Genomic DNA, 22,176 nt, shown 5'->3' with positions numbered 1-22,176 from the left:
AGGGGGATCCTCAAGGAAGAGAGAGGAAATAAACTCTCCTGTCTCTCTCTCTCCTTTGCCCGGATCACATCCCTGCATTCTACATCTGATATCAGTTTCCTGCAAGCTTTATCTCATCTAGGCATCTCTCAGATCCTGCCTCGACCAGCACCCAAGGGAAAGAGAGGCTGCGATACCCGAGACCTTCTGCAAGGATCTGCAAACTCTGAATTTCCATCTGGGCAGAGGGAGAGGATGCAGAAGGGCTCATTCTCAGAAGGATACTGATTTGGCGTTCCATGCGGCGCTGCGGGTTAAACCACAGAGCCTAGGGCTTGTCAATCAGAAGGTTGGCGGTTCAAATCCCCGCAACGAGGTGAGCTCCCGTTGCTCGGTCCCAGCTCCTGCCAACCTAGCAGTTCAAAAGCACGTCAAAGTGCAAGTAGATAAATAGGTACCGCTCCAGCGGGAAGGTAAACGGGGTTTCCGTGCGCTACTCTGGTTCGCCAGAAGCGGCTCCGTCATGCTGGCCACATGACCCGGAAGCTGTACGCCGGCTCCCTCGGCCAGTAAAGCGAGATGAGCGCCGGAACCCCAGAGTTGGCCACGACTGGACCTAATGGTCAGGGGTCCGCTTTACCTTACCTTTTCACTAGGTGGTGCTATAGTTTGACCAGCAGTGGAATAGCCCTGGGCACAGGAGAAATGATTCCAGCCTGAGGGCCACATTCTCAACCTCCTGCGGGCCACTCTTGGTGGGAGGGGTCAAAGAAGAAGTGGGCATAGCAATAATGCAAATGTTACCATTTAATACTAATAATTTATTTATACTCCGTCCATCCGGCTGGGTTTCCCCAGCCACTCTGGGCGACTCCCAACAGAATATTAAAAACACGATAAAACACCAAACATTAAAAGCTTCCCTAGACAGGGCTGCCTTCAGATGTCTTCTAAAAGTCAGATAGTTGTTTATTTCCTTGACATCTGATGGAATGGCGTTCTACAGGGCGGGTGCCACTACTGAGAAGGCCCTCTGCCTGGTTCCCTGTAACTTGACTTCTCGCAGTGAGGGAACAACCAGAAGGCCCTTGGAGCTGGACTTCAGTGTCTGGGCTGAACGATGGGGGTGGAGACGCTCCTTCAGGTCTTTTGTCACAGGAGCATGCTGATCAGTAATCACACAGTTCAAAGTTGGAGTTGAATCTTTATTAGCAAAAACATCATCTCCACAGATTTGGTGGAGTGTCAGGCCTAATGTGCAGAGCAGCTCATTCCCAGGGGTCTTGCTCCATGAAAATCAGTTGCCACCTCCGCACAGACTGAAAATCTCCACCTCCTCACAGCTGTCTAAGCCCCACCCCCTTTCCCAAGCAATCAGAGACTGTGTCTGCATACAGCCAGCCTCTCCACCACCCTTTTTATGCCTCTTCTGTGTCTGGAAGATGGGAGTGAGAAGGCAGCTTGTGACAGCAGGAGCGGGAGACACAGGCTGGAGAGTGGGATAGGGGAGGTCAAGAGGCAGAGATGAGTCAGACTGATGAAGGGACATGGGTGGCGCTGTGGTCTAAACCACTGAGCCTCTTAGGCTTGCCGATCGAAGGTCAGTGGTTTGAATCCCCACAATGGAGTAAGCTCCTGTTGTTCTGTCCCAGCTCCTGCCAACCTAGCCATTTGAAAGCACACCAGTGCAAGTAGATAAATAGGTACCGCTGCGGCAGGAAGGTAAACAGCATTTCCATGCACTCTGGTTTCCATCATGGTGTTCTGTTGCACCAGAAGCGGTTTAGTTCTGCTGGCCACACGAACTGGAAAGCTGTATGTGGACAAACACTGGCTCCCTCGGCCTGAAGGCGAGATGAGCGCCGCAACCCCATAGTTGCCTTTGACTGGACTTAACTATCCAGGGGTCCTTTACATTTACCTTTTACCTGCCACTCCTGAGCAGATCCTATTGTTGCTGTTGCTTTTTCTAATAAGGCATTAATTAACTTACTCTGTGTGATTTATTGCAGGCATGCTTCTGACACCCAAGCAAATTGGGGGCATTGTATATGATTGTGCTAGACTGCAGCCTTTCTCAACCTGTGGGTCCCCAGATGTTGTTGAACTACAACTCCCATCACCCCTAGCTAGCAAAGCCAGAGCTCATGGATGATGGGAGTTGTAGTCCAACAACATCTGGGGACCCACAAGTTGAGAACCGCTGTGCTAGAGTGCTGACGCTTGGAAATAAGGAAGATTTAGCCCAAACATTTGGGAACCCCTGATCTATACTGTTCTGACAATTATTCTTCTGATGACTGCCATGCATGCCAAGGCAATCTGTGGCTACTAGCCACAATAGCTATGTCTATTTGAGCTAGACATTTTCAAGGGATGGGGGTGGAGTGAAAAATGGCCCCCAAAGATCCCTTGACCTTTGACCTGCTATTTGACCTTGAACCCATCCTCCTAAGTTTCCAGGAACAGACTATGGTGGCTGACTGATTAGGATAAGGAGTCTGTGCATGCCCAGAAATGGTTTCCTTAATATTATTTTATATCTTTCCAGACTTAGATCAGCCATCAAACCTTATGTTGCCAATTATACAGAACTTTTATAATCTCAGGATACTTCACATTATTTCCTGGCACATGCACATCAATGAGAGAGAAAATATCCTTGTACTTTCCACTAAAATGAAATTGCCATTTATCTTCTTTGGAGAAACCAATTTCCTCGAAAATACAAAATGCATTATATGTTTCTGTTTTCTAATCTGATTGTAAAAATACTTTTCCTAGATCAGATTTCTGCATAACAGCCTGAAATGCTTCTTTAAAAGAAACCGAGTCTTTCTCATCCCTTTGATAACAGAGTTTGTTTGGGGGAGGGGGTGTTAAGTGGGGGTGGGGGAGCTCTCAGACATATTGGAAGACTCGTGTTTGTCAAGAATAACTATTCACCTCCTTCCATATTATTATACTGAAGGCTCAGCTGGAAAGACCCCTCAACTTTCCTGCTCAGCTTGCAGGCTGGAAAATGGGAGTGGGGTGGTTTTAGCTGATTTTGCTGAGGGTGGGGGTACATACATTTGCTCTTCTTAGTAGTAGAAAGGGGAAGGGGCCTGAAGAGGCAAGACACAGTGATAACAGCAAGAATCTTTACTGAACTAACAGAACTGGACAACAGGGGCAAAGCAACTGCTTATATACGTTTCTGAAGGCCTGGGCCACTCCCACTCCCAACGCGATTGGCTGCCTAAACTTCCAAGCTGCGAATCATGACTCAGAGTTTAAGGGCCAATGGCAGAGGCCCAAATTCTGAAATGTTCTGTGATTAGGTATAATGTATTGAATCAGAACAGGGGAGCTCAGAATCTTTAGTCCAGCCAGACTCAAGCTCAGGCAGACACAGACTACTGAATATATAACAGTTTACCCAGCTCTCAGTTTATCCAGTCAGTTTACTGAGCTAGATGAACCAGTGGTCTGACTATGGTACAAAGCAGCTTCCTATGTCAGTGACCCAATAGCATCAAGTTACCGTATTTCCCTTATTTATTTATTTATTTACCTTCAGCTGCCTGATGGCCGAGCGAGGGCATCACCCTCGCTCTCAATCGGCTTGCGGCGGTGTCACATAAGCAATCAGATGTCGCTACGTGATGGCATCAGAATGCCAAACAAGAGTGAGGGTGATTATTTACTTACCCTAGGACAATAACCATTGTTGTTTATTATTTATTAAATTTGTGAATCGCTTTAATCTTGCCCGGGGCAACCCAAAGCAACTTTAAAATAAAATAAAATAAAATAAAATAAAATAAAATAAAATAAAATAAAATAAAATAAAATAAAATAAAATAAAATAAAATAAAATAAAATAAAATAAAATAAAATAGCACCGAAGGCTAATCCACACTTTCCTTTTGCCCCAAGTGTTCTAGGCACAGGTACCTGAACGAGCATTTTTTATTTTATTTTAAATATTTTGCCCCACTGCTGTCCCCCAGGAAAACCCGCTCTTTAATGCTGAATTGGAACAAATGGCCATTCAGTTATTTCCATGGATTGCCAAGGGCATCGAAGAGCAGGCTTTCTCAGAGAAAGCAGCCAGACGAAAGGAAAGAAAAAGCGCTTGGACAGGCACAGGCAAACGCGGCGCTCCAGATGTTTTAGGACAGCAAACTTTTTCAGCAGGGGGCCGGTCCACTGTCCCTCAGACCTTGTGGGGGGCCTGACTATATTTTGAAGAAAAAATAATGAACGAATTCCTGTGCCCCACAAATAACCCAGAGATGCATTTTAAATAAAAGGACACATTCTGCTCATGTAAAAAACACGCTGATTCCTGGACCGTCCATGGGCCGGATTTAGAAGGCGATTGGGCCAGATCCGGCCCCCAGGCCTTAGTTTGCCTACCCATGTTTTAGGACTACAACTCCCATCATTCTTAGCTAACAGGACCAGTGGTCAGGGATGATGGGAGTTGTAGTCCCAAAACATCTGGAGGGCAGAGTTTGCCTATGCCTGCGCTGGACATGGACGGGGAAAGTGCAGTCCTGAGGTTAGAAAGCACAGAGGAAAATGAGAATGAATGAGCCCTGAGATGCAGAAATCTCGCACCTCTACTGCCAGATGCTAAAGGCAAACAAGAGGCGTTCTCAGTGTTCAAGGATTCTTTCCAGCCAGGGAGCAACACTCAATGAGGTTGCCAAGCAGGTGAGAGGTGTGACCAAGAAGGGGGCGTGGCCTATGGGGAATCCCAAGGAAAATCTGGGAGGACCACATTTGACTCCCATCCACACCACCCTATGTTCCATATTATGAATCTGGTGGCAAAGGAATTCTGATACTTTACTTTATCCCTGTCTGTTAGCCCCATCAAATTATCTCCTTTTGAAGCTGGTGGGTTTTAATGGCAATGATCAAAACAGTTTAGCTGTTGATCTTCAGTTTGGCACCTAGGTCTAGCTAAATCCAAGGACGAAATTAAAATGCAAAAAAAGAGGCTTCACTAGCAATTCCAGGTAGGGATACTTGAAGCATTTGCAAATGCCTATGCAAAGTGATCTGATCCGATCTGATTTTTTTCAGACTGATGTGTTGATTGGTACTTTAAACATATTGAAACACATCCATTTTACTTACGTATTTTGATTGGGAGAGTACACATTTAGATATGTGTTCGGAAAGGCAAATACCTATTTCAAAATATGCATTAAAATGTTGATTCTATTACTGATTTAAATATTATTTAAAAACACATTTAGATATGACTTCTTCTTTTTAAAATAATAATCGTCAGCTGCATCCAATGAAGGAAACCCATTTGGACAAGGACATTAGCTGCTCTAAGCCCATGCTTGGATAAGCATGTGAATGTAAATATTTTGCATATATTTGTCTTTAGCTACGTGTTCTGCAAGTGAAAACTTTTGAAAAGTTTCACAAGTGTTTGGACATGGTTTGAATTTCAAGAGAAGATTCAGTATTGCACATGATGGTGGCTTCCTAGCTGCAATTTAGCTACTCTGTTAACAACCATAGTCCGCAATGACCGGCAGTCGTTCATCAGTGGTTCTTGCCAGCCCTACCTTGAGATGTCAGGGGTTGAACCCAAAACCTTCTGCATGCAAACTAGATGCTTGAGGCCGTCCCCAAATATCAACATAGAAAGCTGCCCTACAATGAGTCCGGCTGTTGGTCTATCTAGTTCAGTATTGCCTACGTTGACTGCCAGCAGCTCTCCAAGGTTTCAGAGAGGGGTTTCTCTCAGCCCTACCTGTAGGGACACGGGTGGTGCTGTGGTCTAAACCACTAGCCTCTTGGGCTTCCTGATCAAAAGGTCAGCAGTTCGAATCCACTTAACGGGGTGAACTCCCATTGCTCTGTCCCAGCTTCTGCCAACCTAGCAGTTCGAAAGCACGCCAGTGCAAGTAGATAAATAGGTACCACTGCAGTGGGAAGGTAAATGGTGTTTCTGTGTGCTCTGGTTTCCATTACGGTGTTCCGTTGCACCAAAAGTGGTTTAGTGCTGCTGGCCACACAACCTGGAAAACTGTCTGTGGACAAACACCGGCTCCCTTGGCCTGAAAGTGAGATGAGCGCTACAACCCCATAGTTGCCTTTGACTGGACTTAACCATCCAGGGATCCTTTACCTTTTACCTTTTACCTTAGAGGGCAGGGATGAAACCTGGGACCATCTGCATGCAAACCATGGGGTCACAAAGAGTCGGACACGACTAAACGACTTTGTTGTTGTTTAGTCATTTAGTGGTGTCCGACACTTCGGGACCCCCTGGACCAGAGCACGCCAGGCACTCCTGTCTTCCACTGCCTCCTGCAGTTTGGTCAAACTCATGCTGGTAGCTTCGAGAACACTGTCCAACCATCTCGTCCTCTGTCGTCCCCTTCTCCTTGTGCCCTCCATCTTTCCCAACATCAGGGTCTTGAGGGTCTTTTCCAGGGAGTCTTTTCCAGGGAAGGAATAGTTTTCTGCTTTGGGAAGGAGGAAGTGTGGAGCAATACAAAGCTGCCTTGCATGTTGAATATGGATTGCCTTTGCCGTTTGGCTGCAGCTCGCTCTCCAGGTCCCTTTTCCCAACATCTGAGAGACGAGATAACAAGTCTCGCAGCAGGTCCCGAGCCGCTCGGCCGTATGCTGCCACTTGGAGCTCTGCGAGCCCCATGCCCTGATCCACCCGCAGCCTGTCATCTCCTTCTGCTTCCGCTGCCTTCCTTCCAAGATGGAGCCTCTTACCGCAGAAGGAACTGCAGTGTGCGTCTATGTGCGCTGCCAAGGGGAAATTCAGCAGACTCAGCCGTTTCTTGGTTTAGAGGGGTGTGAGGCGGGGGGGACGGACGAGGGGGTGGTAGGAGCAGAGGTCCCCCTCGAGGGCCGTACAGAACTTAGCCAATGGAGTTGAAGCAGCTGGAAAGTGTTAATTAAGCTCCTAGCAGAATGGTAGGTGCTGGCAAATCCTTTCTCTAGTGGATTCTGACATGCTCTGTAGGTAAACATATTTATTTTCCAAATGTCAGCAGTTCATCCATCATCCTATCAATAGAGTCAAGGCCTTCTGGCTCCCACGTTCTCCTTCATTAGCCGCTCTTGTTTCTGCAGTGACTTTGGGGCATGAGTGTGCACCTGTGTGCGTGCTCATTATTAGTGCGTATATTCTAAGCGCACCTGGATATACCGACATGGAGCTCCCCACATTCAAGTTATGCAAGTCGTGTGCAGAGAAAGGTGCTTTAGGAATGTATTGGTCAGTAGGGATGGATGGATCAGTCCATGTCAGCCTCACATGTGTTCATTCGGAAGTACCGTATTTTTTGTTCTATAAGACTCACTTTTTTCCTCCTAAAAAGTAAGGGGAAATGTGTGTGTGTCTTATGGGGCGAATGCAGGCTGCACAGCTATCCCAGAAGCCAGAACAGCAAGAAGGATCGCTGCTTTAGCGATCCCTCTTGCTGTTCTGGCTTCTAGGATTCAGAATATTTTTTTTCTTGTTTTCCTCCTCCAAAAACTAGGTGAGTCTTATGGTCTGGTGCGTCTTATAGAGCGAAAAATATGTTACGTTCTGTTCTGCTTGCACACAATTCTGCATGTATTTATCTAAAAAAGCACATTCAAATATGCCTTTTCTGGCATGTATTTTACCCTAAAGTCTGCAGGTTTCGATATGCAATTTTGGTACATCTTTGGGCCAAGAATTGTACTGCGAAATTTCGAGAACGGCGAAAACAGAAAAGCATGTTCTGATGATGTGTTAATGCAGACCAGTTCACTTTAAAAAACAGAGCGATTAAAATCTTTAAGCATCCCCATTGCAGAACTGCTGCAAGTCAGTGTAGGCAATATTGAACTAGATGGACCAATGGTCCGACTCATTGTAAGGCAGCTTCAACTGCTCAGCTTCACTGGACGGTCCTGAGGTTGGATGGCCATCTGTCATGGATGCTTTAGTTGATATCCCTCCATCACAGGGGGTTGGACTAGTTGGGGATCCCTTCCAACTCTACATTTGTATTATTCTATTGTCATCACTATAATAATAATAATATAATAATAATAATTTATTATTTGTACCCTGCCCATCTGGCTGGGTTTCCCCAGCCACTCTGGGCAGCTTCCAACAAAGACCAAAATACACTAAAATCTCACGCATTAAAAACTTCCCTCAACAGGGCTGCCTTCAGATATGTTCTGAATGTCAGGTAGTTGTTTATCTCTTTGGCATCTGGTGGGAGGGTGTTCCACAGGGCGGGCGCCACTACTGAGAAGGCCCTCTGCTTGGTTCCCTGTAACTTGGCTTCTCGTAGTGAGGGAACTGCCAGAAGGCCCTTGGCGCTGGACCTCAGAGTCTGGGCAGAACGATGGGGGTGGAGATGCTTCAGGTATACTGGGCCAAGGCCGTTTAGGGCTTTAAAGGTCAGCACCAACACTTTGAATTGTGCTCGGAAATGTACTGGAAGCCAATGTAGGTCTTTCAGGACCGGTGTTATGTGGTCTCGGCGGCTGTCCCCAGTCACCAGTCTAGCTGCCGCATTCTGGATTAGTTGTAGTTTCCAGGTCACCTTCAAAGGTGGCCCCACGTAGAGCTCATTGCAGTAGTTCAAGTGGGAGATAAGCAGAGTGTGCACCACTCTAGCGAGACAGTCAGCGGGCAGATAGCGTCTCAGCCTGCGTACCAGGTGGAGCTGGTAGACAGCTGCCCTGGACACAGAATTAACCTGTGCCTCCATAGACAGCTGTGATTCCAAAATGACTCCCAGGCTGTGCACCTGGTCCTTCAGGGGCACAGTTAGCCCATTCAGGATCAGGGAGTCCTCCACATCAGCCTGCCCCCTGTCCCCCAAGAACAGTACTTCTGTCTTGTCAGGATTCAACCTCAATCCATTAGCCGCCATCCATCCTCCAACCGCCCCCAGGCACTCTATATCTTGTGAGAGCAAATTGTCCTCTGTGTGAAGAAGAACTTTCCTTCATCTTCAACCGCTCAGCTTCATTGGATGGTCCTGAGGTCTAGTATCATGACAAAGGGAGGAAAAACATCCTGGGACATTATCCTAACATACCTTCCAACATTTTCCCCATGAAAATAGGAACATCCTATTCCATACCCTCCAACATTTCTTTGATAAAAATAGAGAAGTCCTTCCATACTCTCCAACATTTCTCTGATGAAAATAGGGATATCCTAAGGAAAAGTGGGGTGTTCCAGGATCAAATCAAAAATCAGGACAGCTTCTGTAAATCTGGGGCTGTCCCTGGAAAATAGGGAGACTTGGAGGGTCTTGTTGTATCATTGTGCCCATAGCAACTCTGAATCCTGACTGCACAAAGTCCTTACTCTGCATTTGCTCAAAGCTAAAGCACAGATTCCTTCATGCATTCTGGACCCTGAGCACTGTCATCGAGAGCGCATCCCACAGCAAAGCCTGTCTCAAATTACGGCTTGGCCTTTAGGGTTACAATGAAAAATCAAACAAAATTGAATTTCCCCCACACAAAACAGTCTTACATGGCATTTTGTGCTTGGGTGCAGATATTTGATCTCTCAGCTTTGTGTTGGATGTGACAGCCCATGCTGCGGCCTTTCCTCTAAATTACACATGAGTAGGGATGCAGGTGGCGCTGTGGTCTAAACCACTGAGCCTCTTGGGCTTGCTGATCAGAAGGTCAATGATTCGAATCCCTGCGATAGGGTGGGCGCCCGTTGCTCGGTCCCAGCTCCTGCCAACCTAGCATTCCGAAAGCATGCCAATGCAAGTAGATAAATAGGTACCGCTCCGGTGGGAAGGTAAACGGTGTTTCTGTGAGCTGCTCTGGTTTCAGTGTTCCGTTGCGGCTTAGTCAGGCTGGCCACATGACCCGGAAAAAATGTCTGCCGGCTCCCTCTGCCTGTAAAGCGAGATGAGCGCCGCAACCCCAGAGTCGCCTGTGAGTGGACTTAACTGTCAGGGGTCCTTTGCCTTTGCCTTTGCCTTTACCATTTTCAAAGGGATTTATGTACCTGCACACCCTTGGTATCTTTTTAAATGTATTTTTATTAAATATTTTCTTGATTTACAAAAGTATGTGCAATGTCTCTCTCTCGTGTTTTTTCCATGTAAGATTTTTACAAATCAGTTTCATTTGTGGAGACATTAGGAAGAAAAGGGGGAAAGAGGTAGGGGGTGGGGGTCAGGTGGCGATGTTTCTGTTTTACTTAATATATGTAGGTTTGTGGGATGTAAACACAGGAGCAGTCAATGACAACATTCCTAGAGTGTACATGTTAGAACATGGGGAGGGATGTCTGTCTAGCAAGCAGGTAAACTTCCTGGGGACGGACTTCCTCCGCATGTGACCAGAGGTGGGTGTGGCCTCACCTGTGCAGGTAATGATAAAAGCACAGGGCAGGCAGCCATTCTCTCTCTTGCCTCTCTCTCTGCCATTTTCCTTCGATGAGGAAACATCTAAGGATGCTCTCTTGGCTCCCAGCCAAGAGAGGAGATACGGGCTATCTTGCTATAAGATAGATTCTAAGTGTATGTAACCTTTTTTAAGCTGCCTACCTTCTGGGATCATATTGTGAACAGAACGTGAGTAAACTCTTTTATACTTTATAAAGACTGTGTCGTGTCTTGTATTTTAAGAGGGAACAAAAGGGGAAATTACCAGAGTAATTATTATAGAGGTTCTAGCGAACCTGTGCAAGCGTTAAAGGGGAATGTCATAAACTCTGCTGATATTTTGGGAACTTGTTAGCACAAGTTGGATAAGGATATAATTAGGCAATGTTCTGCACCCCAGAACATTCCCACAAGAGTTTGGTGTCAGTATTGCTTGTGCAGGTTCTTTGCTGTTCACTTGTGTTCCTTTGGTGATGAGAGAGGTTGGGGTTGGCCTAGGGTGTGGTTATTCATTTGTGGTTGGCTGTGGTGGTCTTTGTTTTCATGTGAGTGGGGTGGGTGGCAATATCAATCAATTATCCCAATATCAATCATGGAATCATAGAACTGTAGAGTTGGAAGGGACCCCAAGGGTCATCTAGTCCAACCCCCTGCTGCAGTGCAGGAATCTCAACTCAAGTATCCATGACAGATGGCCATCCAACCTCTGCTTAAAAACCTCCAAGGAAGAAGAGTCCACCACCTTCCAAGGTGGTCCATTCCAATGGGCAACAGTTCTTACCATCAGAAGGTTCTTCCAAATGTTTCTGTGGGGTCTCCTGACAGCTCTCCACACCTTTAGCGCACCCCAGTTTCCCCAATATGGAGATACCATCATAACAGTAGTATGATACCACCTTAAATGCATGCCGTCAAAGTGTCACAGAAGACTCTTTGGCGGTGCACACATATCTTTAAAGCCCACCTCTGAGAATTCTGGGAACTGTAGTTTGCTATGGGCGCTGAGAGTTGTTAGGAGACTCTTCATCCTCTCATAAAGCTGTAGGTCCCGGCGTTCCCTGAGAAAAAGGGATTGAATGTTGATCAACTCTGGGAACTGTAGTTCTGTGGGGGAAATTGGGGTCCTTTCCATTCATCTAAAGCAGCGGTTCCCTGAGTAGGTGGCGCTGCCCCCTAGGGGGTGGTAGGATTACCTGGGCGGGCCCTAAGAGGCAAACTGGCAGGAGCAGGGCACTGGAGACATACATGATTATCAGGTTTTGAAAATCTGATATCACTGGATGAAACCCATCAGTTTTGCTGAACGAATTACAGTGGTACCTCTGGTTAATAACTTAATTCGTTCCAAAGGTCCGTTCTTTACCTGAAACTGTTCTTAACCTGAAGCACCACTTTAGCTAATGGGGCCTCCTGCTGCCGCCGCGTCGTCGGAGCACGATTTCTGTTCTCATCCTGAAGCAAAGTTCTTAACCCGAGGTACTATTTCTGGGTTAGCGGAGTCTGTAACCTGAAGCGTCTGTAACCCGAGGTACCACTGTAAACCAAATAGTTTGAATTGGCTTTTGAGTAAAGGTGCAATTAATTGTTACTGTTTTGAATTTCACCGTGTTATCGTCTTCCTGAGCAGGTTGTGCAAACCATTGTTCTGAACAATGGGGTTTTTTTTTAATAGAGGAAGGGTCATTGGGGATGAGTTTATAGACCCAAGGGGGCACCGGCCCAGAAAAGCTTGGGAGCCAAAAGTATGGATGAGTCTCTGTTGCCAAATAGCTGTTGCTGGAGGACAGACGCCCCTGGTTGTACGACCTGGAGATGTCGGCAGGGTTTCCTGACGGGTCCCTATTGCCAAATCTGTGTCCAGCTGGGCACCGTCTCTTCCTTCCAGAAATGATGCCAAGCTCTTTTTGGCAGCCCTCCGCAGCGTTCTCCAGTCCTCGCTGCCAGGGGCACCGGGCGCGTGGGCCAATCTCTCGTTGTATCTCCCCTCTTCAAACAAGGCTATCTCTTGGCAGGGGAATAATTGGCGTGTAAAGAGAGCTATTTGGGGAGCTGGGCGCCGCGATCCGCCGTCATATCTCCCTTCCTCCTAGTTTTGTTTGAGAACATTAGCGCCTTGTAATTGCTGCAGGGAGAGGTGCGTGGCTGTGTTTTAATTAGAGATTAAAAGAGGGAGAGAGGGGAGACGGCAGGCAGGGTGGCGGCGCAAACGCTCCTGCCACAGGGGAGCGTTTTTAGAAGGGAGATTGTTTAATCTGACGCTTTGTAAGTCAACCTGACTTTGCCTTTTGGAGTGGCGTTTGGAAACGAGGCAGGCAGGGAGGTAGGGTTTGTCCTTTCGAGAGACACGGCGACATATAGGGAGACTGGCGGTGAAGAAGTTGGCAGAAGCCTGCAGACAACAGAGCCATCAGGTTGTCCATGACAAAAGTCTCGATCCAGGGGCATTGTTAGGGGCTTACCCAGGCGGCCACCAAGGCCCAGAAGATATCTGAAGGCAGCCCTGAATAGGGAAGGTTTTCAATGTTTAATGTTTTATTGTGTTTTTCTGTATATGTTGCAAGCCGTCCAGAGTGGCTGGGGGGAACCCAAATAGATGGGCAGGGTAGAAATATAGATAGATAGATAGATAGATAGATAGATAGATAGATAGATAGATAGATAGGAGATAGATGATAGATAGATGATAGATAGAGATGATAGATAGATAGATAGATAGATAGATAGATAGATAGATATAGATATAGATAGATAGATAGATGATAGATAGATAGATATAGATAGATGATAGATAGATATAGATAGATAGATAGATAGATAGATAGATAGATAGATAGATATAGATAGATATAGAAAGATAGATGATAGATGATAGATGATAGATGGTAGATGATAGATAGATAGATGATAGATAGATAGATAGATAGATAGATAGATATAGATAGATAGATGATAGATAGATAGATAGATATAGATAGATAGATAGATAGATGATAGATAGATATAGATAGATAGACAGACAGATAGATAGAGATAGATAGATGATAGATAGCTAGATAGCTAGATAGATATAGATAAGGAAGTGACCATAAAGAAGGCTGATCACCAAAGAATTGATGCTTTTGAATTATGGCGCTGGAGGAGAATCTTGAGCGTCCCATGGACTGCAAGAAGACCAAACCTTTTTTTTTTTTTTTATAAATAATTTTTATTAATAACATCAGCAGACAAAATAAAACATAACCAAATACATTGATTCACATCATTTTCATAACTTATTTCTCTTTTGAACTTCCCTCAGCTGTCCCGTAAATCATCCATAATCATAATTTTAATTACACATTTCTCAAATTCATATTGACATTATTTATCTCTTTTTTTTTCCCAATCCCTTTAGACAATATTTCTTGCTTTTTTACAGAGCTTCTTTAAATCCCTTAAGCGTCATCTGTCCTTCACTTAAATGTTCCAGATATTCCACAAATTTCCCCCAGTCCTCGATGAACTTTTGGTCTCTTAAGTATCTGATCTTCCCTGTCAATTTATCTAACTCTGCGTAATCTAGCAATTTCATTCTCCACTCTTCCACGGTCGGTATTTCTTGCTGTTTCCATTTCTGGGCCAGTAACACTCTTGCAGCTGTGATTGCATATCGATAGAATTTACAATCTTTCCTTTTTATCTCCTTTCCTACTATCCCTAACAGAAAGACTTCTGGCTTCTTTACAAATGTGTATTTTAAGATCTTCTTTAACTCGTTATATATTTTTTCCCAGAAGTCTTTCACTTTCTTACATTCCCACCACATGTGGTAGAAAGTACCCTCCTTATCCCTACACTTCCAACGCCTGTTACATGTCTTATACATTTTCGCCAGTTTTACCGGTGTCATATACCACCTATAGAACATCTTCATCGTATTCTCTTTCAACGTCACACATGCAGTGAATTTCAGACCCTCCTTCCATAATTTCTCCCAATCCTCAAATTGTATATTATGACCCACATCCCTGGCCCAACTAATCATCACCGACTTGACTTCTTCATCTTCCAAATTCCAATCTAACAACAGCTTATACATTTTAGATAAATTTTTACCGTCATTATCTATAACCTCACTTTGAAATTTCGATTCCTTATCCGTAAAACCTCGTTCTTTGCCATCTTTCTTAAACATCTCATTTACTTGGAAGTAGTGCATCCAATCATATACGTGTTTTTTCACCTGCTCATACGGTTTTATTTTCCACTTTCCTCCTTCTTTGAATAACAGTTGACCGTAGGTTATCCAATTATTTCTCATATTAATTCTCTTTACACTCATGACTTCTAGAGGTGATAACCAACGTGGTGTTCTAGGTTCTAGTAAGTTTTTATATCTGTCCCATACCTCAATTAAGGGACCCCGAAAGATGTGGTTCTCAAAGCCTTTATGGATTCTCCTTTTCTCCTGCCATAAATAAGCGTGCCATCCAAATCTATTGTCGAACCCCTCTAGGTCCAACAATTCGTTATTCTCTAATTTAATCCACTCTTTCACCCAGCAAAGACATGATGCCTCATAATATAGTTTCAAATCTGGCAGGGCAAAGCCTCCTCTTTCCTTTCTATCTGTTAACAATTTAAATTGAATTCTCGGCTTTTTGCCCTGCCAGATGTATCTCGAGATCGCTCTTTGCCACTCTTTGAAAATCTTACTCCCCTTAATTATAGGGATAGTCTGAAATAAGAATAATATTTTTGGAAGCACATTCATTTTAATTGTGGAGATCCTTCCCCAGAATGACAATTTCAATTTTCCCCACACCTCTAGGTCCTTTTTTATTTCCTTCCAAACTAATTCATAATTATTTTTATATAAATCTATATTTTTAGGAGTTATCCATATACCCAGGTATTTCACCTTTTTAACCACCTCTATTTGTGTTTGTTGTTGCAGTACTTCTATTTGATCTTGATCCATATTTTTCACTATCATTTTTGTTTTTTTCTTATTTAATTTGAAGCCCGCCACACTTCCAAACTGTTCCATTTCCTCCAAAACTTCTTTTACCGTACTTGTTGGTTCTTCAATCATTATTACCAGGTGCAAGAAGACCAAACCTATCCATTCTGAAGGAAATCAGCACTGAGTACTCACTGGAAGGACAGATCCTGAAGCTGAGGCTCCTCATGAGAATTGGCCACCTCATGAGAAGAGAAGACTCCCTGGAAAAGACCCTGATGTTAGGAAAGATGGAGGGCACAAGGAGAAGGGGACGACAGAGGATGAGATGGTTGGACAGTGTTCTCGAAGCTACCTACATAGAATCATAGAATCATAGAATAATAGAATCATAGAGTTGGAAGAGACCACAAGGGCCATCGAGTCCATCCCCCTGCCGAGCAGGAAACACCATCAGAGCACTCCTGACATATGGTTGCCAAGCCTCTGCTTAAAGACCTCCAAAGAATGAGACTCCACCACACTCCTTGGCAGCAAATTCCACTGTCAAACAGCTCTTACTGTCAAGAAGTTCTTCCTAATGTTTAGGTGGAATCTTCTTTCTTGTAGTTTGGAACCATTGCTCCGTGTCCGCTTCTCTGGAGCAGCAGAAAACAACCTTTCTCCCTCCTCTATGTGACATCCTTTTATATATTTGAACATGGCTATCATATCACCCCTTAACCTCCTCTTCTCCAGGCTAAACATGCCCAGCTCCCTTAGCCGTTCCTCATAAGGCATCGTTTCCAGGCCTTTGACCATTTTGGTTGCCCTCCTCTGGACACGTTCCAGTTTCTTAGTGTCCTTCTTGAACTGTGGTGCCCAGAACTGGACACAGTACTCCAGGTGAGGTCTGACCAGAGCTTCCCTTGATCTAGATGCTATACTCCTATTGATGCAGCCCAGAATTGCATTGGCTTTTTTAGCTGCTGCGTCACACTGTTGGCTCATGTCAAGTTTGTGGTCAACCAAGACTCCTAGATCCTTTTCACATGTACTGCTCTCAAGCCAGGTGTCACCCATCTTGTATTTGTGCCTCTCATTTTTTTTGCCCAAGTGCAATACTTTACATTTCACCCTGTTAAAATTCATCTTGTTTGTTTTGGCCCAGTTCTCTAATCTGTCAAGGTCGTTTTGAAGTGTGATCCTGTCCTCTGGGGTGTTAGCCACCCCTCCCAGTTTGGTGTCATCTGCAAATTTGATCAGGATGCCCTTGAGTCCATCATCCAAGTCGTTGATAAAGATGTTGAATAAGACGGGGCCCAAGACAGAACCCTGTGGCACCCCACTAGTCACTCTTCTCCAGGATGAAGAGGAACCATTGATGAGCACCCTTTGGGTTCGGCCAGTCAGCCAGTTACAAATCCACTGAGTGGTAGCATAGTCAAGTCCGCATTTTACCAGCTTCTTTACAAGAATATCACGGGGCACCTTGTCAAATGCTTTGCTGAAATCAAGGTAGGCTACATCCACTGCGTTCCCTTCATCTACCAGGCTTGTAATTCTGTCAAAAAATGAGATCAGGTTAGTCTGACATGACTTATTTTTCAGAAATCCATGCTGACTATTGGTGATCACAGTATTCCTTTCTAGGTGCTCACAGACTGCTTAATGATCTGCTCCAGAATCTTCCCTGGTATTGATGTCAGACTGACTGGGCGGTAATTATTTGGGTCCTCTCTTTTCCCCTTTTTGAAAATAGGGACAACATTTGCCCTCCTCCAGTCTGCCGGGACTTCGCCTGTTTGACCAAACTGTGGGAGGAGGTGGAAGACAGGAGTGCCTGGCGTGCTCTGGTCCATGGGGTCATGAAAAGTTGGACGGGACTAAACAACTAAACAACAAATAAATAAATAAATAAATAAATAAATAAATAAATGAGTATGACATCCCTGTTTTCATCTGAGGAATGTTGGAGAAAATTCACCTGGAGACCCACAGTTTCCACACCCCTCTTGTAGCGAAGCCTGATCCAGGTTCACTTCTGGTTGGCCACAGATTGCAGACGGAGCCTGGTGCAAAATTAATCTGCAGGGACAGAACCCCCCCACACACAGACACTACCCCAGATCACATCCAAAAATCTGCACTGTACAGTGGTACCTCGGGTTAAGAACTCAATTCATTCCAGAGGTCCGTTCTTAACCTGAAACTGTTCTCAACCTGAAGCACCACTTTAGCTAATAGGGCCTCCTGACGCCACTGCCACACGATTTCTGTTCTTATCCTGAAGCAAAGTTCTTAACCCGAGGTACTATTTCTGGGTTAGCGGAGTCTGTAACCTGAAGCGTCTGTAACCTGAAGCGTCTGTAACCCGAGGTACCACTGTACTGCAGAATGTGCCACCTTTTAGCCATAATTCCCTCGCCCTGTCAATCACTGCTCCTGTTTATGTATGGAGAGAAGAGTTGACTCGTTTGTGTAGCCCAATGACCCTGCCGCATGAAGATTAATGAAGGTGCCTTGGGTCACAGCGCAGGGAATGGGCGAGAGGGATACTTCGCTCGGCAAGTGCACACATCAAACTCAGCAGCGATTTCTGTTTCCATCTCTCATCTCTGCCCAAAAAAAACACACACCCCACCAAAGTATAACAGATGACTGTGGCTAGCAGTGACCTGTGCAAGTGACCTGTATGTTAAATGAATGTCTGTTGCCCTTGCCTCGGCAATATCTCATGCTGCAATTCTTCTTTCATCTGATAGCAGACAGGATGCATTGCATGGATACTAGTCATAGAATCATAGAATTGCAGAGTAGGAAAAGGGACCCCAAGAGTCATCTATACCAACCCCCTGGGATGCAGGAATCTCAACTGCAACTAATCCAGAATGCGGCAGCTAGACTGGTGACTGGGAGTGGCTGCTGAGATCATATAACACCGGTCCTGAAAGACCTACATTGGCTCCCAGTATGTTTCCGAGCACAATTCAAAGTGTTGGTGCTGACCTTTAAAGCCATAAAAGGCCTCAGCCCAGAATACCTGAAGGAGCATCTCCACCCCCATCATTTAGCCCGGACACTGAAGTCCGGCTTCGAGGACCTTCTGATGGTTCCCTTCCTGCAAGAAGTGAGCTTATAGGGAACCAGGCAGAGGGCCTTCTCGGTAGTGGCGCCCGCCCTGTGGAACGCCCTCCCATCAGATGTCAAGGAAATAAACAACTATCTGACTTTTAGAAGACATCTGAAGGCAGCCCTGTTTAGGGAAGTTTTTTAGTGTTTGAAGTTTTCTTCTGTTTTTAATGTTCTGTTGAAAGCCGCCCAGAGAAGCATCCATGACAGACGGCCATCTAACCTCTGCTTAAATTCCTCCAAGAAGCCAGAGTCCACCAACTTCTGAGGAAGTCTGTTCCACTGTCAAACAGCTCTTACAGACAGGTAGTTCCTGTTAGCATTTCATTCTTCCGTTGCGGGATGTGTGATTGTTACATCACATGTCTGTGTTTACTTTCTAGACTTGGACAGTGTGAGAACGGACCCTAGTCTTATCTCTTCCACTCCACTGTACTTTTGTACTGTCTGTTTTTTCTTTCTCTCTCTCTCTTGGAGAAGAAGTGAGAAGTTGCCATGATTGCTTTGTCCTGTATATAAAGGTAAAGGGACCCCTGACCATTAGGTCCAGTCATGACCGACTCTGGGGTTGCAACGCTCATCTCGCTTTATTGGCCGAGGGAGCCGGAATACAGCTTCCGGGTCATGTGGCCAGCATGATGAAGCCGCTTCTGGCGAACCAGAGCAGTGCACGGAAACCCCGTTTACCTTCCCGCTGGAGCGGTACCTATTTATCTACTTGCACTTTAACGTGCTTTCGAACTGCTAGGTTGGCAGGAGCAGGGACCGAGCTCACCCTGTCGCGGGGATTCGAACTGCTGACCTTCTGATCAGCAAGTCCTAGACTCTGTGGTTTAACCCACAGTGCCACCCGCGTCTCTTTGCCCTGTATATATTGCTTAATAAATATTTAGAATGCCACACTCACGCTCCATGATTGTTTCTGCTATACTCTGTTGAGTGAGTGTGCACGCAGTCTTCTGATATGTGTTGCTGGTGCGTGCCGGGACTGAAGATTTATTAACATCCCGGGCTGTGCTGCATCAGGAAGATGCCCGGAGAGGTTTGTCTCATTCCAGGGGCTGCCTGTGCCCCGAAGCATGTTCCAGCAGTTCCTGCAACCTTTGGTTCTGTTGGCATTTCACAATATTGCATTGCTCCTTGTAACCCGACATTGGACAGGCTCGAGGCTTACACTTTAGCACTTGGGAACTGCTCCCTGGCCGGGGATCCAGAGGCAGCTTGCCACAAGTTGCTTGTAACAAGGAGTCGTTCAGAGCAGCCTGCACAACAGAGGCAAGCTGTCACAGTCGCTCCAAACAGCTCTGTGTTCGAGTGACTGGCTCTGCTGCCAGGTTCATTAATACTGTTTCACACGCTCCAATATCCGGGCAGCGAGAGACTCAGGTGGTGCCTGTACTCAGTGGCGTAACATGGCAGCCCACAGGGGCTGTTGCCCCCGGGCGCAAAATTGTTAGGGGTGCAAAATTTCAACTCCTGGTGCTGCCTCAATACAGCCATGTGCTTCCATCACTGGGCTCCGTTGAAAATGGTTTCTCCACACAAACCAGTAAGCGACCTCTCCAGACAACAGAATGACTCTTCTTTTCTTATGTCCGGCTATGATCTCCTGGGTGAGGCGGACGCCGTTAGGCAGTTGAATGTGCATGCCTGCTCTGTCTGCTTCCCTCCCTCCCTCCCACCTCCACATGACCCTGGGCACTGGCAACCCACGCTATGCCACTGTCTGTGCTTTGCCACCTGCTGAACTGCTTCTAAGTAAGATGGCAAGGCAGGTGGGGCAGTGCCCCATTTGCCCTAATGGACTAGCCTCAGCACTGATGCAGAAGCTGCTGGTTAGGATGGAACCCAGGCAGACAAAATCAATACCTGTTTGCTGGAAATTGCAAACGGGCAGAGTGCTGTTACGCTCATGTCCTGCTTTTGGGTTCCCCACAGGCATCTGGTTGGCCATTGTGAGATCAGGAGGCTAGACTAGATGGGCCATTGGCCTGATCCAGCAGGCCTCTTTGTATGTTCGCATGACTTCCTGGTTCTACTTTTTTATGCTACTTTGAATGGGTGGATTGGTGGGTACAGGTGAGTCGACTGGACGATTTCATACCCTGAACCCAGTTCCCTCTCTTAAGGAATTTGCTGAAATCACACCTCAGAATGTTTCTACCACACATTCTGAAGCAGCAAACAGCGAAAAGAAATCTGCAGGGATATTTATAGAGAGGCAATCCATAAATCAGATCCTTGAAAAGTCCCCAGTAATAGCTAGCTAATTGCATGCAGGATTCTTTGTGTTAAAAGCAGTCAAAGACGTTTTGCCTTGATGACTCTTCCTAGGCGGGGAAAGGGGAGGAAAATATATTTGCTGTAACTGTTCTAATCCACACTGATCTCACCTGCCTTTGGGCGGATTAGTTTGATGAAGTGATTTAAATGACTAATAGACCATAAGTAACTTATTGGGAATTTTCTGAAGAAGCCATGGATTCGAAGGATATTCTCTTTCAGCTGAGTTGTATAGCAAAGTGTATCCTACCTCTTGTTAAATGTATATATTGCTTCCCCCAGCCCACTGTTTTAAGTTGAGCTGCATCTTTTCAGGCTGTTCCCTTGGGGATTTGTAAGGAGGAAACTGATTTAAGCCACTGGGTTGGTTTCTATTCACTCCAGTCTCAAAGGCTGCCGCCACCCCTACAAACCCACTGGGGGGTATCTGGATTGGCTGAGAGGTGCATAAATGTATCCTTTCAACTTGGCAGCTGAGGGAAGTTACCTAACTTTAGGTAAAGGTAAAGGGGTTCCCTGACCATTAGGTCCAGTCATGGCTGACTCTGGGGTTGCGGCGCTCATCTTGCTTTATTGGCCGAGGGAGCCGGCGTACAGCTTTCTGGGTCATGTGGCCAGCATGACTAAGCCACTTCTGGCGAACCAGAGCAGTGCACGGAAACTCCATTTACCTTCCCGCCGGAGCGGTACCTATTTATCTACTTGCACTTTGACGTGCTTTCGAACTGCTAGGTTGGCAGAAGCAGGGACCAAGCAACGGGAGCTCACCCCGTCGCGGGGATTCGAACCACCGACCTTCTGATCGGCAAGTCCTTACTGAGCTTTAACAATCATATAAAATCACCTTGAAAAATAGGGACTCCAGGAAGTGCCCAGAGGTGACAATTGCTGAGCTGATTGTTGGCCAAGGAAAGCCTAATCCCACCACCAGACTTGCCAAGGGGTCCAGACATGCAAAGGAAGTTCTATTGTACTTTAGGTGGTGGGACTTCAGAGGTGTTTGCCTATGCTAATGTGATACCTGGGTCTTGCCCCGACATGCCTGCTTATGCTAATCTTGTACCAAGGACTTGTCTGGACATGTTTGCCAAGGTTAGTGAAACCCCTGTCCACCACTCCCCTTTTGTGACATGTCAGTGATGTAGCAGTGATGCTGTACAAACTGTATTCTGGGATATGGTGGGAAAGTTTTAAAAGTCTATGCCAACCCATCCTCGGGGTTCAAAATCCCTCTTTGAACCTGTTGCGCAATAAACTTTGGTCTACAGCTATTTGCTCCGGTTGGTGGCTGGACTCCTTCCTTTATTCCTCAGGGACCCACGGACTCTGCCCGACCAGCTGGGTGACTGAGCAGCCTTACACCTAGATTTTTCTGTAACAGTGGCCATCACTGCCTCCTGAGGGAGTTCCACAGTTTAACTGTGCGCTGAGTGCAGAAGGTCTCCCTTTCATCTGCTCTGAATCTTCCAACAT

At 45.9% G+C, this 22,176-nt stretch overlaps 1 long non-coding RNA gene across 1 annotated transcript in view; it reads left to right on the top strand.

The window, feature by feature from the left end:
- LOC307225376 overlaps nt 1-22,176 on the top strand; it is a 299,930-nt gene that overhangs the window by 231,840 nt on the left and 45,914 nt on the right. The window contains exon 2 of the long non-coding RNA XR_013842950.1: nt 8,382-8,530. This is a non-coding gene — a long non-coding RNA (uncharacterized lncRNA). The remainder of the gene's footprint in view (nt 1-8,381; nt 8,531-22,176) is intronic.

Source organism: Podarcis cretensis, assembly GCF_951804945.1.
Source record: "Podarcis cretensis genome assembly, chromosome: 10".
In the NCBI taxonomy this organism is placed as follows: Eukaryota; Metazoa; Chordata; class Lepidosauria; order Squamata; family Lacertidae; genus Podarcis; species Podarcis cretensis.
The sequence above is the reverse complement of the archived record's forward strand: the minus strand, read 5'-3'. Positions and strand labels throughout refer to the sequence as shown.